A 14,043-nucleotide genomic window follows, 5' to 3' on the forward strand; every position below is an offset into this window, starting at 1 on the left:
CCCCCACCCCAACTTCCCGCTCCAGCGGCCCAGGAGAGGCGGGGGCGGGCCTGAGAGTGGCGCAAGGACACTCCACACCAAGGGTCATTTGCTCTTTTTTCCCCCTCTGTGGCTAATTTATTTTAGAGCTAGGGGAGGAGAGGGGCGGGGCCAGGCCGGCTGGTGGAGGGGAGGGGCCCGGCGAGCTTAGGGGAGATGGGGGCGGGGCGGGGGCGAGGAGGGGAGGGCGGGGAAGTGGCCGGGGGTGGAGAGGGCCGGGGAAGGGGCGGGAGTTGGGGGAAGGGAGGGGCACTAGGGGAGGGGAGGAGCAGGGAAAGGGGAGGGGAGCAAAGGCCTGCGAGGGAGGGCGCTGGGGGCGGGCGAGGGGAGGAGGGGGTGGGGGTGGGGGTCCTGCCTGCGGGGGGAGCCGGGGCGGCCCCTTGTCCGGCCACCCCCACTGCCCAGTCCTGCTCCCGCCCGCGGCGGCCGCAGCAGCCGCAGCAGTAGCGGCTCCAGGATGGTGAGCGCCGCTGCCCCCCAGCCCCGGCCTGTCGCCCCCGGCCCGCGCCCCGGCCCCGGGGCCGGACGCCCCCTCAGGCCGCGCACACTCACCTAGGACCCGGCCGGGATGCCGAGGTACGAGGCCGCGGGCCTGGCGGGGGCAGGCACGGGAGCGCGCGGGCGGGCCGAGGTCAGGGGGTGGTGACCGTTCGGTCGGGGTGTCCGGAGCTTTGTCCGCGGGCGCGGGGCAGTGCGAGGGCCGGAGAGGGCGGGGGCTGCGGGTCGCGGGGTTCGACGAGGCGGGGGTCGAAGGGCAAGGCCAGCGAGAGACCCGGGCGGGTGCGTGGGATCTGAGGGTCACTTCCCGGGGGGAGGGGGCGGGCAGGGAAGGGGCACTCCTCTAAGCCGCCGACGGGCACCCTCTTCGCTGCCCCCTTTGGTGCGGAGGCTGCAGCAGTAGCGAGCGGCAGGCTCTGGGGGGAGCCTGCGGGATTGGGGGGTGGGGACCCAGAATTTGCGGGTTCGGGTCCCAGAAGGATCCAGTGTCCGGAGCCCGAAGGCCGGCCCGAGGCCCCTCCCACTCCGTCAGGTCTTTGTCCAGCGGCCCCTGTGTGTGAGGGAGGGGGGTGGGGACTGGGTTCCAGGCCCGGAGATTCCCCAGCATCGTGACGGGGCAGTGACAGGAGACTGAGGCCACTTGGGGCCCTGCGTCTCTCACGCCCACCCGCTGCCTTTCTTCTCTTCTGGCCCGGGAGAGCAAAGCCCCCATCTCCGAGTCAGGGAAGCCGCACTTACCTTTACCCCTGGGCTACAGGCTGCTAGGGAGACCCTCTAAGCTCCCGGCTCTCTCTCTAGAGCCCTTTAAACTTCCCCACTCCGAGAGCCCTCTCTTGATCTAAACAGAGATTCCCTTACTAAGGACCCCGCTCTGTAGAGGGTCCTCCGCTAGGGTTGGGCACACAGTAGGTGCGCAGGAAATGTAGGCCTCCTCCTCGGGCCCCTCCCGTCCCGGTGGCCTCTTGGGCGGAGAAGGCCTGGGAAGGGGTCTGCGCGGGGGCGAGTGTAAGCGGCCTGGAGCCTGCGCCCAGCGGCAGCCAGGAGCCCGGAGCGGAGGGGTGGGTGGGCTGTTAAAGGGACGGTCACTAAATCAGGATTAGGCCGTGGGGCTGTCAGGCTGCCAGGCCCTGTCTCCATGGATACCTAATTTGGAGGAGAATAGAGGACGGAAGAATGTTTGCGTTGTCGTCCGCCAGGGCTGCAGAGGCTAAGCGGACTCCAGCCCTCGGTTTGGCAGCAAGGAATGGGGAGCCAGTTCGAACCCCACTCTGGGCTGCGGCGGGGCGGGAGAACTTTTCGGTCTGGGGGCCCAGAGCCTTCCCTGAGGAGTTGCTGGAGTGGGCCAGGTGGTGCGGTGGTCCAGTGAACTCTGACCGTGCACAGGGAGCCCCAGACCCTCCCCGAGTCCAACCTGAACCCCGGTGCATCCTCCTGGGAACGGCCGGGCTGGGGTTCCTCAGAGCCCCCCTCCCGGAGCTCCTAGCCGGGCGCAAACACCGTCCTCCGCTGCTCCGTAGGCGGGGAGGACTGACGCGCTGGGCGGCTCGAGGTTGAGCGCGGCGGCACCTAGGCGCGCGCGGGTACCCGGCGGCTGCCCGAGCCGCGGGGCAGGGGGCGGGGCGGACTTCCTGGGGTGGGCGAGAAAGGGGCGGGGCTTGCCTGCCGGCCTCGCTCCGCCGGGTGACAGGCCTCGTAAATCCCCCTCTCCCATGTTTAACGCCATTTCATTTATTTCCACTCGATTCCTTGGGAGTCCGCAGCAACCACGGCTGTAAGGAGCGACCCTTGTGCCCTCCCAGTAATGTCTTCTTGAGGAAAGTTATCTTGGGCCAAAGGGAATTAGCTCTGCGGGGACAGTGGAGTGGCTCCTGGGGGAGGCCCAGTGACCTCCACTTTTCAGGGGGACCCCCATCTCCTCAGGGGATGAGGAGGTCTGAGAGACACATGGATGAGTTTGGTCTCCGAGGGCCTGCGGGGTGTAGGCCCTTTTCTGGCCATGGTGTAAGGGTGGGGTGGGCTGAGAATGAGGTGAGTGGACAAGTCCAGTGCTCCGCCTGGAACGGGGCAGGAGAGGGCCCCGATCCGAGTGTGGTGTTCTCAGAGCCTTGCTCTCGGTCATCCATGGCCGCAGCTTTTTATGGAGCAAAAATCCCCTCCCCTCCCCTGCCTGGGCTGCCGCTTTATTGCAGAGACCTCAGACTCTCCACGCAATTTCACGCCTCTCTGCCTTTGCTCTTGCTGTTCCCTCAGCCAAATGCCTTCCCATTGTCCCTGTCTCTCCACAGCCTCCTCATTCTTCAAGGCCCGACTCGGATGCCACACTTCCCCCATGTAGCCTCCCCCAGAGCCCCCAGCTCTAGGCACTCACTCCTCCCTGAATGTTCTCCTAGCCCTGCACCTGTGCCTCCCTTCAGCCTCGGAGGCTGTGTTGGCACTAGGCTTTGCCTCCAGGAGGCCAGGGGTGGGGCGTATACTTCCCTGCACCCCATCCCCACTGGGCTTGGCACTTTGTAGGTGCTCCATAAATATTTGTTGGTTGAATAAAAGGGTTTTCGCCAGGGCAGCCTGCAAACCATGGCCTTCCAGGCAAATAGCTCTGTGCTCCTGGGTGGGTGGAGGTCCCTGGGTGGGTCTCTTCCTCCTCCTCCTGGCTAACCCTCCCCCACCCCCACCCCCCCCCCCCCAAGTCCGGGAGGACTTTGCCCCTTGCTTTCCCCACAGACCAGCATTCTTTCTCTGCCATTATCATCCTGTTAAACAGAGAGGCCAGTCAGGATCCATATGGATCACATTAACAATTGCTTATTATCTGGGCCAGAACTGCCCCCACTCTCCACCCCCGGCTCCTACTGCTGCAGTTGCTGGACCCTTAGGAACCCAGCTTCCCCCTCCCCCGCCATTGGTCAGCCAGGGATTGCAGGGGACAAGCTGATCTCCCTTACCCTCCCTGTGCATTCTATTTAATTTACTTCTTCTTGACTTGGCTGGCTCCTCTACCCGATTTAATGAAAACTAGTTTCCCCATGGGAGCATGGCTCAGTGAAGTTCCAGGGTTGCTGAGGAGAGGGGTGGACCTGAGTTCAGATACACCTGTGGTCCAGAACACCAAGAGCTTCTGCTTTCCAGTGAACAGAGGCTGTGGGCTGCGGTAGGCCCCACAGGACTGACCATGGGGTATGCTGGTGTGTTCTGCCATCTCGCCCTGGGCTGGCCCTGCTCCCTTTTGGGAGCTGGCAGGCTAGCAAGGAAGATGAAGGCAGGAGAGACCCTGCCAGACTGTGTGGGTCCCCACCTTGTGTTTCAGTCGAAGAATCAAGAAATTCAAGAGTGGCTGCTGAGTTAGCCTTGAAGGAGGAGTGGAGTTTCTGTTTAAATGCATATAGCCCAAGAAGGAATGGAAGGGATCTTCAAGATTACCAGGCCCCACCCCAACCAGGCCTGGGTTCACAACTTTTTTTGATTTACAGACCCCCTCAGAAGGACCAACAAAAGCCATCCCCAGAAAAATCCACTTTTATCAATTGACACCAGACTTTGCATTCTGCTTTAAAGGCTCTTGGACCCCCTGAGCCCCTTGGGGTCTGTGCCTCAAGAACCCCTTGCCCTAGTCCAGACACCCCTGAAGGGCTGAGAGCAGAGTGAGGCCTAGAGCCCAGCATTCTTGCCCTTCACTCTGTGCTTTCTCCATGGCAGGAGGACAGGGTGAGCCAAGAGACCAGGGGTATCGGATAGAACTGTTGGGCCCACCTTTGAGTGGAAAAGGTTCACCCTGCCTGGGTCAGGCTATGGGCCAGTCATCTCATCTCTGAGTGTGTCACCTGGAGTGAGGAGGTCCAGGGGTTATTTTGTTTCAGAACCCACTCATCCCAAGGATGAGTGACAGGAGAGTCTAGCTCTTCTCTGAGCATTCTCTTAAGTGTCTTGATGAATCATAGCTAACACATAGAACTTATGTGTATATCTCTTATTCTATATCTCATCTGTGAATTGCAACTAATTATGGCACCCTCCTCATAAGCATTTTTGTGACAGTTAAATGAGGCAGGAGCTATGGGCCCGTGAGGGTCTGGTCAGAAATGCAGTGCTCAGGGTTATACAGATCTTCCTTGACTTATGATAGGGTTATGTCCTGATAAATGCATCGTAAGTTGAAAATATTTTTAGGTCAAAAACACATTTAATACACCTAACCTACTGAACAGGCTTCCCTGGTAGCTCAGATGGTAAAGAATCCACCTGCAACATGGGAGACCTGGATTCAGTCCCTGGGTTTGGAAGATCCCTTGGAGGAGGGCATGACAACCCTCCTTGCCTGGAGAATCCCATGGACAGAGGAGCTTAGTGGGCTACAGTCCATGATGTCTCGAAGAGTTGGACACGACTGAGCGACAGCACAGCACAGCACAGCACAACCTACTGAACATCATGGCTTAGCCTCGCCTACCTTACAGGTGATCAGGAATACTTACGTTAGCCTAAAGTTGGGCAAAATCATCTAACACAAAACGTATTTTATTATAGTGTTCAGTATCTCATGTTAGTTATTGAAGACTGTACTGAAAGCGAAAAACAGAATGGCTTAATGGGTGCAAAATGGTTGTGAGTGTATCACTTGTTTACACTTGAGATGGCATGAATGACTGGGAGCTGCACCTCATTGCCATTGTCTGGCATCACAGGAGAGGATCCTACTGTGTATTACTAATCTGGGAAAATATCAACATCCACAATTCAAAGTATAGTTTCTACTGGATGAATATCACAGCATTGTAAAGTCAAAAAGTTTTAAGTCAAACCATCATGGGTTGGGACTGTCTTTGATTACTACTGATGTTGACATTTTCCTGCTTGAGCCAGTCAAGAAGGGACTGCAATGGAGCCACCCAGGTGCCTTGCTCTCTTTTCCTTTAGTACTGAGGAGGCATGGGCAGTCAGCCTTTGCAGTTCACCTTGGGGACTGGTGGTGGGGTGGACAGTTCTCAGTGAATGGGCGCATTAGTCAGTGGCTTCAATCCAGCCTCCATAGGCTCCATCCCCAATTTCTGATGATCATTCTTGCCTCCCACCCAAGAACCCAACCCCTGGGCTGCAGTGATCCTGCCAGTCGTGTCCAACTCTTTGCGACCCCATGGGCTGCGGCACGCCAGGCTTCCCCGTCCATCACTGGCTCCCAGAGCTTGCTCAAACTCATGTCCATCAAGTCAGTGATGCCATCCAACTATCTCATCCTCTGTCGTCCCCTTCTCCTCCTGCCTTCAGTCTTTGCCAGCATCAGGGTCTTTCCCAATGAGTCAGTTCTTCGGGTGACCAGAGTATTGAAGTTTGAGCTTCAGCATCAGTCCTTCCAGTGAATATTCAGGACTGATTTCCCTTAGGATTGACTGGTTTGATCTCCTTGCTGTCCAAAGGACTCTCAAGAGTCTTCTCCAACAGCACAGTTCAAAAGCATCAATTCTTCGGTGCTCAGCCTTCTTTATGGCCCAAGTCTCACATTCATACGTGGCTATTGGCAAAACTATAGCTTTGACCAAACCCTGCCACTAAACAGGTCTAATTGCCTGGACAAGTCACATACTCTGTGTCTCAACATCTTCATTTGCAGAAGGGGAATAAGAACACTGGTGAGTGAGTTTGTAGGTAATAGAGGCCTTGGTTTCACATAGTGTGCTCTTTGCCTCTGAAGTACATGCTTACCTCTGGTGACCTTTTCAGTGACTCGGAACCCATGCAGGGAACCTCCTCCCAGCGTAGGAGGAAGGAGAAAGAGAGGACATGTATGTGAAAGTTCTGGCCCAGGGCAGGGCTTGCCCTGGCCATCTTTGAAGTTCTCTCCAAAGCTGAGTCCAGGCAGTAGGGGGCTCAGGAGTGGGTGAGAGGAGAAGCAGCTTGGCTGCTACCTCTGGAGTCCCTTCAGCTCCCCTCGCTGTCTGGGAGACCCAGGCCACCTGACCCCAGCCCGGTGCTGGGATTAATCAATCGCAGATGGAGGGGAAGATATGACAAAGAGACTACATTTTACTCTAACAAACCTGTGTCAAACACCTGCTGGGTCCTGGCACTGTGCCAGGTCCTGGGTGTGTATCAGCCAGGCTCCCAAGGGTGCCCAGCCAGGGCCAGGATTCCTGGGCCCCTGAGACTCCACACACACTCGCAGTGCACCTGAGTGGGGCTATCATGCCTCAAATCTCCCAGAGCTCTCCTCCGCTTCCTGTGTGGCCTGGGAGGAGCAGAGCACGTCTGCAGGCAGCCCTGACCCTGTTCGCTTTGCTGCAGGCCTCTGCATGAAGCCCGGCCACACTCACCATACACTCTGCAGGGCCCTGAGCCAGGCCTGAATACTTTATCCGGGTAGCCATTCATCCAAGACTTCTCTGGTGGCTCAGACGGTAAAGAATCTGCCTGCAATGTGGGAGACTCATGTTTGATCCCTGGGTCAGGAAGATCCCCTGGAGAAGGGAATGCTAACCCACTCCAGTATTCTTGCCTGGAGAATTCCACGGACAGAGGAGCCTGGTGGGCTACGGTCGGTCTATGGGGTTGCAAAGAGTTGGACACGACTGAGTGACTGTCACTCACTCACTCAGTCTTTCATCCAGTGAGCTCTATTTTTAACGTGATCCCACTTTCAAGGAGGTTACAAGACAGTCAGGGACCAGTGGACAGGCCAAAGGACAGGCTGAGCTTTGAGAGCCATGCTCCTGGTTTTCCCCGCATAGAAGGGAGCGTGGTTGAGCTGGGAGCGGCGGATGGGCTGAGGGGAGACTTGGGCAAGAGACCAGTTCCTTCACGGCAGGGCCTTGCATCATCAGCAGACTCCCAGAGAGACTTCTTTTCTCCAGGGGGGCCTTTCATAGGTGACAGAGGTACTAATTTAGTGAGAATTAAAATGGCAACCCATTCCAGTGTTCTTGCCTGGAGAATCCCAGGGATGGTGGAGGCTGGTGGGCTGCCGTCTATGGGGTTGCACAGACTCGGATACAACTGAAGTGACTTAGCAGCAGCAGCAGCAAGAAACTGGGAGAGTCCACCTGCTGCTGGCTGGCCTACTGGGCTCTTGGATGCTTGAGAGTCTGAGGTGTTTGTTGTTCTTTCAGGCCAGCAGGGGAAAGAAACTAGTGAGATTTGGGTTATACTGAAAAATGACACCTCCCCACCTCATCATGTTCTTCCACACCAACCCGGTCTGCCCAAAGGTTTCTGTCAGGGCAGAGGGGCTCCAGGGAACTCTGGCCATCAGGGGTATCACCCCTCCCATCCATCTCCTCAGAGGGACAATAGCCACTGGTGGCCAATGACACTCATCCCTCTAGGAAGGGGCTCCTTCTCGAAGTGGACTTTGTCTTATATGTGATGGCCGTCCTCCCATCTCTGTCTTCCACACTGTAGCCTTCTTCAGGCCAGAGTCTCGGGGCCTGAACCCCTTGTTGGGAGAGTAGAAACTGTCTTATAGGGGTAGGGTGGCCAGGAGTTCAGTTTTTGGACTTCCTAGGTTTGCAGTGTCTATTAGACATGTAAGTGGGGATGACCCAGAAAAACTGCAAAGGAGCCCATCAACCTGCCCGGAAGTGCCCCTCCCAATAGACAATCTCTCATGTTGAATGCCTCTACTGATGGTGAGCTCATCACTTTTAGAGAATCCACATGTTATCAGACAGCTAACATTAAGCCCCAAATCTTTCATGGCAAATTCAACTCATTTGAGGATGGTGGGAAGGGGGACAGGAGGGGAGGGGCTGCACAGAGCTGCCACCCAGAGGTGGCTTAGGTATTCAGAAATATTTGATCCCCAGAAGTCTCTCTCCCTCCAAGTAAACACTCCCCATTCCCTAGTCATGGTCTGCTGCAGCTCGCTGCCTACTTCTCTGATCCCTCTCCTTAGGGCTGTAACCAGGGTCTGGGGTTTCAGACCTGCAGGGACTTATTGGTGCCAAAGTAAAGTATGGATAAAGTGTGGGTTTGTGGCTGAATCTGGGGGGGCGATCAAGGGAAGAGGGGCTAAAGAGGGGCAGGGGAGGCTGATGAGGGTGGTGGGAATCAACATACTGTTTCCATAGCTGTTAGATGAGAATAACATCGGCTGCTCAAGTGAGAGGCAGAGCAGCCTCTGCAGATAGACTGCCCTGGAGAGTGGCACCAAGTCCTAGCTTGGTGACCTCGACAAATTAACTGTGCCTCAGTTTCCTCCTCTGGGAATTGTTGTGAGGATTACAGCAGCTAATGTGCTTCCAGCAGTGCTTGGCTCTTGTCTTGGGATCTCAAACGCACAGACAGGAGTTGCCGTGGTTGTCTGGTCTTTGCCTAGCACCATTCCCCCCACCCCAACTCTTCTTTCTCTCTCTGTTCCTGTGGCCCTGCAGGTGTCGGGGCCACCCCCTTGAGGACAGCCCTGCCCACTCACACCCAGGTAGACCGGCCAGGCTGCATAGCTGGAGTTACTCAGCTTGGCTCCCCCAGGGCTGGGAAGGGAGAAGGAGCAGGCAGAGGCAGCCACTGGGGAATCCAGGGTGGGCTGCCTGGGCCTGCCCCCTTACCACTGCTGGCCAGGCGGTGGGGGCATCTGCTCTCACCGACCCCTATGCAGGAGTGGGGAGGCTATATATGGGGCCCCCAAAGGTGGGGTCACCCAGACTTTAAACTTAAGCTTTTTGGAGGTCACGTGCCACCCAAACTGACTCAAGTCAACTTTGGATCCTAAACCAGGCTGTGGGGAGGAGGTGGGGTTTGACAGGGGGGCCTTTGTCTGCTGGGCTGAGACCCGTGGTCCACGATCCTTGAGAAGTTCATAAATGGAGCTGTATTCTAATGTTATTAGTTCCCTTTGTAGTTCCATGTTTTTAAAATTTCTACCCCCTACAGCTTTATTATGGTATAGTAGACAAAGTAGTCCCATGTATCATTTTTTAAAAATTGAGGTGTAATCGACATAGATCACTGTATTAGTTTCAAGTATACAGCATAATGATATGATGTGTGTGTATATGAAGAAATGGTCACCACAGTAAGTCTAGCTAACATATGTCACCATACGTAGTTAAACCTTTTTTTCTCTGTGTATTTTTATCTTATGCATTGACAAGTAATTTTGAGAATAGGCCATGGGTTTACTAGGCTGCACAAGGGGCCTATGACTGAAAACGTCAAGAGGCCTGCCTAGGGACAAGAAAAGTATGGCTCAGGATGAAGTTGGGTCTGGCACGGAGGGCTCTCAAGAGGGACCTAAAGGGGCATGTGGCTTATCTAGGCAGTTTCTAAGTAGCACAAAGGGCAGAAGAGACAGCAGGGCCTTTGGGCTCCCCTCTTTATTGGCAGAGGAGGAGCAGGTGAGAGGTGCCCCAGGACACAGGGCAGCAGGGCCAGGGGTGAGGCTAGGACATCCAGGGAAGCTCTGGTCTGGGACTCAGTCCCCCGCCCCCACAGTCACACCGAGAGTGGGGAGCCAAGGGGCCTCACACCGCAGGGCTGTAGCCGCGCCCCCGGGGAGGGGCCCAGCTGGGAGGCTGCACTTCTCTCCAAGGGGTCCCTTGTTCCACTCCTTTTGCTGCCAGAGGTCCTCCCCAACCCCGCCTTTTCCAGGTGGAAGTACTTGGCCAGCCCCCTTGGGATCCAAGTCCGAGGAGCGCCTGCTGTGTCGCCCCCATCCCTGGCCCTCTTCCAGGTGGTCTTGGAAGCACAACTCTTCTTCCATTGCCTTCACACCGGCCTGGGTCATGCTGGGACATGCTGGGTCCTCTGTTTCACAGTGGAGGAAACAGAGGTTTAGACCCCTACCCTCCATCTCAGAGGCTGACCCACTCCCCCCATCATCTGAGCCCTGAAGGAGGTGAGACTGTGACTTACAGATGGACTCCTGGGCTCAGAGACCTCCCCTAGTCCCAGGTCAGTCCAGATACCTGAATAACTCAAGTCACTAGTGAGACCAGGATGCATTTGAGGGTCCCTGGAAGCAGCCAGTGACGGTGAGAAAAGGAGAAGGAAGGGAAGGAGTGTGTTCTGCTGTCCAGGGGGCTTGTACCATAATCCCCTCCTAGCAGTCTGTTGGGGGTACTCAATGACATCATGAAGACCAAGACCATGGCCCAGGATGCAATGACCTCTGGAAGAGAACAGCCTGACCCTCCAGCCCTGGAAAACACATACATAGGGTGGGCCCTCCTTCCCTTTCTGTCCTGCCCCAGGGCCCAGGAGTTGAAGTCCACCTTAACCTGCTCCGGAGCATCTCAAGTAGTGAGAAGGGCATGTGGTGGGGTGGACTGTGCTGTCCTTAAAGCAGTTAACAGCCCCAAAGATTCGCTTTCTTTGGCCTCCATGAAAACTCTATTTGCTCAATACGGTGCCTCACACAGACCTGGGAAGAAGCCCATCGGCTTTGCTGACCTTCACTGAGGGGCGAGCAACTGATACCCTGGAACCTCCCAGAGCTGTAGGTGGTTTAAAAGAGGGTGCCTATTAACCAGAACGATTTTCTGTTGCTGAAGTTTCAGGCAGCCTAAGTGAAGCAAACAAAATTGAGGCAGGTAGAGACACTCTGGGTTTTCTTTAGAGGAAGGGTCAAGGGTGATAACTGGGCCAGTTCTCCCTACCTGGTGTCTCCAGGGAGATGAACTGGGGACAGGAAACCAGTGTCCCCTGCCCCATGTTTCTGGATATCTCCCAGCCCGGGGAAGGGGTGAGATTATGTGGCTGGAAGGAAAGGGCTCTGAGCATCTCCCGGCAGCTCCAGCCGTCAGGAGGGTAAGAGAAAACATGATGGAGGCACTGTCGCAAAGAAAGGGGCGGGCAGCAGAGTAGAGCTGGAAAAGTGATCAGCAGCTCTGTGATGAGGCTGAAATCAGCCCCAGTGGCCCCGGGGCTGCTCAGGAGAGAAAAAGAGCTGTCATTCATGGAGGGCAGACCTGAGGAGCTCCCCCAAAGGCAGCCAGATCCCAGGGAGTACAGGGTGGTCCCCAAGCCCTGGGGACAGATGCCCTTCATTGGAGCTGGGAGTAGGACTCAGTCTGCTACTCAGATAAAGCACTGGCTGCCCCCGTGTCTCTGGTCCTGCACCCCAGGACCTTCTGCAGGAGTGAGGCAAGCCTGGGAGCCATGCCCAACCTTCTAGGGGAGTAGATGGGCTGTTTGATCAGTGAGTGTGTAAATTGGGATTTTATGGATCGCTTATTCACTGCTGGAGCTGGGGCCCCCAAATTCCTCTGTGCCCCAGAATGCTTAATTTAGTCCTGAGCTTTCCCCTGGGAGAGGACGGAGGACAGCTCCCCACAGGCCCCATCCCCTCCTGCTGTGTCTCCTCCCAAGGCCCCAGGCTTTGTCATTGCAGGTTGAGCGGTTCAAATGTGCTAATACACTCCCTGGGGGTCACTGGACAGTGGGACTTACCCTTCAGTGCCGTGATTGGCCAGAGAGACCATGGGAGGGAGGTTCATGGCAGCAGCTGGGAATGTGTGTATGTGTGTGTGTGTGTGTGTGTGTGTGCACTCACACATGCTTGCTGTGCGCCTGTTTGAGGGGAGGGGTTTGAGGGGTGTCCATCCTGCTCAGACCACTGGGCAAAGACAAAGGATCTTCATCTAACCTGCAACAAGGATTAAGTCCAGAACAAGCCACATGCCTACCTGGTCAAGCTGGTTAGGGAGCCCACCTGTCTGTCTTTACATCCTCTTATTACATCTTGACGTGGTGGGACTTACTCAGTGTGCACTGAGTGGGTGGATGGATGAGTGACCACAAGATGGACTGCGTTTTTAACGGGTTGTGTGTGCTCAAATAATTAGCATCTACAGATTCCTAAATCTCCCCCTAGGATTCCTAAGTATCCCCCCTTCCCCTCACTGCTGACACAAGCCGGGCCTGAAGGACTGACCAGGCCTTGGGGGACACAGCTGTGACCCCCCGACTCTGTTGCCACTGGAGAGTGCTTTCCCTGTGGTCAGGTTTTCCCCTGCCGGCCCCCATCTGTCCATGGCATTTGATGAGGATGAGGATGGTGGGGGAGGGGGATGGGTGTCTAGCCGCTGATGGGGGAGGGAAGGAGGCACAGCCCGAAGGGCCAGATGACAGACTGCCCTGTCCTTCCGTCCTCTCCTCCTCCTCAGCCCGCCCCTCCTCTCCCGGTGGCAGGCGGGACAGGCTGGGCTGGCAAGGAGTGCTTGGTCTGGTCAGTTGTCTGCCCTTCCTCCCTGGCTCCTGGGGAGGCTGGAGTCCTGAGCAACAGAGTCCCAAGTCCTAGGGATGTCTTACCTGGAGACCCTAAGAAATGAGACTCCATTCAAGTTCAAGAGAAGCCCGCGGAGGCTCCAGCTATCGCGGGAAGCACCCCAGCTGCAGAACCGATCCTGGCTGGGATGAAAGCAGTGCTGTCCCGAGGAACTTTCTGGACGCTCGTGGGTACCACCACCCCATGTGACTAGTGAGTGCTTGGGGTGTGGTGAGCACTATTGAAGAACTGAATTTTTAATTGCATTTCATTTTAATAATATATTTTGATTTTTAAATAATAGCAAGAATAAATGATTTCATTTAATTAATATATTTTAATGAATTTACATTTAAATAGTTCCCCATGGCTAACGGCTGTGATGTGGACTGCACAGGATTAGAGGCTGTGTTCAGAGATGGAAGCCAGGCTCCTGGGTGCAGAGCCCTTCCTGCCTGTGTGGACCTTAGGCAGGGTTCTTCCCAGTGTGCAGTGCCCTCTCCCCAGTCTGTCAGAGATCTCAACCCCAGGGCGGATCATGTGCTCCTGTGGGTAGCTGAATGACCCTTAGGAGGTCCTGGCCAATGAGAGGGCCCAGTACCCAGGGACAGACCAACAGCCCAGAAATAGAAAGGAGTGGCTTCTAGAGCTCTAGACTTTGAGGCATCTTAGAACTTCCTTGGGGGTGTCAGTCCTAGAAGGCTTCCTGGAAGAGGGAGTGGGGAGCAGGCTGGGGGTTGTGCCTCAGAGCCTAGCCATGTGTTTGGTGCCCAGACACCTTGGCCAAGGCTGGGAGAGGAGGGGGCTGGCAGCATGGACTGAGAGTCCCAGCTTCCCTGCTTACTAGTTGTTGTGACCTTGGAGAATCACTCCCCCTTCTCTGAGCCTTCATTTTGTCTTCTGTAAAATGGGGAGAATGCGCCTATCTAGCAGGGAAGCTGTGAGGATAAAACTGAATGGCAGTTATTAAAAATTCTTTGCAAACACTAAAAGGCTGGTAGAGAGGGAAGGTTTACCCTCAAGGGTGCTGGGCCCCTGGCCTGGCCTCTCAAGATCACAACAGATGGTCATAGCTTGTCTGTGGCCCTGACCGCGGACACAGGCAGGGATTTCTGCACTCTCCCCTCCCCCCAGCGCATGTGCACACACACAACCCAGATGGGGGCCACTTGGCTGGCCTCCTGCTGTTTGGCATTTGACATATGAGGAGTCCAGGGCCAGAGCACACCCCCCCCACCCCAGCCAGCCCCATCCCAGAGAGGAGCCAGACTGGCGGGGAGGCCTTACTACCTCAAGGAAGCAGGATCCCAAGGGCC

General features: G+C 56.0%; 1 protein-coding gene across 3 annotated transcripts in view; it reads left to right on the forward strand.

The window, feature by feature from the left end:
* Positions 1–222: 222 nt before the first annotated feature.
* The window catches only part of FIGNL2 (fidgetin like 2), a 28,273-nt gene continuing 14,452 nt past the window's right edge, over positions 223–14,043 (forward strand). Inside the window, exon 1 of one of the 3 annotated variants that reach the window (XM_061416022.1) lies at positions 223–615. The gene's annotated coding sequence lies outside the window, so the exon portion shown is untranslated. The other 2 variants (XM_061416023.1, XM_061416024.1) reach the window with 2 other exon arrangements.

Source organism: Bos javanicus, chromosome 5 (genome assembly GCF_032452875.1).
Source record: "Bos javanicus breed banteng chromosome 5, ARS-OSU_banteng_1.0, whole genome shotgun sequence".
NCBI lineage: Eukaryota > Metazoa > Chordata > Mammalia > Artiodactyla > Bovidae > Bos > Bos javanicus.